The following is a 1,659-nucleotide window of genomic DNA, read 5'->3' as shown; positions in this document are numbered from 1 at the left end:
ATGCGCTGGTGACTAGTGATGGGCTCGTGCGTGTTCGCAGCTCCACGTGCCGAGCCCGGCCAGGAAGCTGACAGCGCCAATCACAGGTACTGAGACATTTACCGATCTCTGCCGCTGCGGACCGGAATCATGTCTCGGTACCTGTGATTGGCGCTGTCAGCTTCCTGGCGGGCTCGGCACGTGGAGCTGCGAACACGCCGGAGCCCATCACTACTGGTGACATCTTTAACAAGTTCCTCTAGTCCAGATCGCGGTTTGATTCGGTTCGAAGACCAGAATCGCGGAACGAATTACGTTTGTGAACCGAGGTACCACTGTATATATAAAAAGGCCCCCCCCCCCCGCAGGACACGTGCCGCTTCCGTCATTTTAATAAATTCGGCCTGGTCACCTAAATGATATTGTGCCGCCACCTGGCAGGTGACAATTTAACATCTAATAATACTGGTTGTCCTGTAAGGTGATGAACAGGAAGTGCAGTTATAGATGGATGGAGCGCAGGATGGGTGGCACTGGTAACATCCCTCACCCGGGGTCCTGCATCCTACTCCTCCATAACATTCAGCATGGAAGGGGAGATATTGTAGCAGATCCTATATAATGGTCTTCCCATGTAGAGGACACAGGCATGGTCTCACCAGAGGAAACACTGCTGTAATGTCATTTAGTAAATTCACATATATTGGCAGAGTAATGGATTCCTTAATCTTAAAATTAAACTTAAGAACCTCTATGGTTTATATTGAAGTTCCACCATCCTGTGGCCTTCAGCCTCCATCTAAGGTCCATCTAAGGTCAAATGGACAGCAGAAGCAGGTAGGGTGACCCCCTCAGAGAAGGTGAAGAGCTGGGGCAGGCACCCTAAATGTTGCTTGTGCAACTGCTTGGGAAGTCTCCAGACAAGCTGTACAGCCTAGGGCAGTGTTGGCGAACCTTGGCACTCCAGCTGTGCCAAAACTACAAATCCCAAGATGCATCTGCCTCTGGGAGTTATGTCTGTGGCTGTCAGAGCCTTGCAATGCCTCATGGGACTTGTAGTTCCAAAACAGCTGGAGTGCCAAGGTTCGCCATCACTGGCCTAGGGACAGAGAATCAGTAAGCATGTGATGGGCAGGAAAGTGCCCACCATCACCACGCTGAAAGGTCCTTCTGCCACGCTCGGAGTTACTACTTAATAGTTTGTAACTGATGAGCCGTAAGGACGGCTCGCACTCCGTCTCTAGCTTGGTCTCGGTCCTTTTTTTTTAACCTTCCCCTAGACGTGGACTGATAAGTGTTAGGTCAGCGGGTAACAGCAGATGTCTCTGGCTGACCATTCTTTGGGGTCACAGCTGCCCAGATTTTCTCAGCCGCTCCCAGTCGCCCCCTCTGCACCATTGCTAGCTGCCACCATTTGTGTGAGTGCGCGCGGGGGTCTCTTCCATTGCATGAACATGCACACTTTGGCGACAAGAGCATGCACGCATGCGATCAGTCTTTCCGCGGTCAAGTCACGCTCCCACGTCCAGCTGCGCTGTCTAATGCCTGTGGCGAGCTTTACTAACCCTTTCATCGGCAGGACCGCTCAGCAGGGAAGGTGTTGCGGCATTTTTCTTCGCCCGTGTACGTTGGGCAGCATGCTGGTTGGAGGGTATTGCTCTTTGGTGGCTGGCTTTGTGC

At 52.2% G+C, this 1,659-nt stretch overlaps 1 protein-coding gene across 1 annotated transcript in view; it reads left to right on the top strand.

The window, feature by feature from the left end:
• Positions 1 to 1,659, top strand: part of TEAD1 (TEA domain transcription factor 1) — a 157,467-nt gene that overhangs the window by 121,920 nt on the left and 33,888 nt on the right. The gene's annotated exons all lie outside the window — the stretch shown is intronic.

This window comes from Nanorana parkeri, unplaced genomic scaffold (assembly GCF_000935625.1).
Source record: "Nanorana parkeri isolate BGI_ZX_2015 unplaced genomic scaffold, ASM93562v1 scaffold10, whole genome shotgun sequence".
In the NCBI taxonomy this organism is placed as follows: domain Eukaryota; kingdom Metazoa; phylum Chordata; class Amphibia; order Anura; family Dicroglossidae; genus Nanorana; species Nanorana parkeri.
This window is presented reverse-complemented; position numbering and strand designations above follow the sequence as displayed.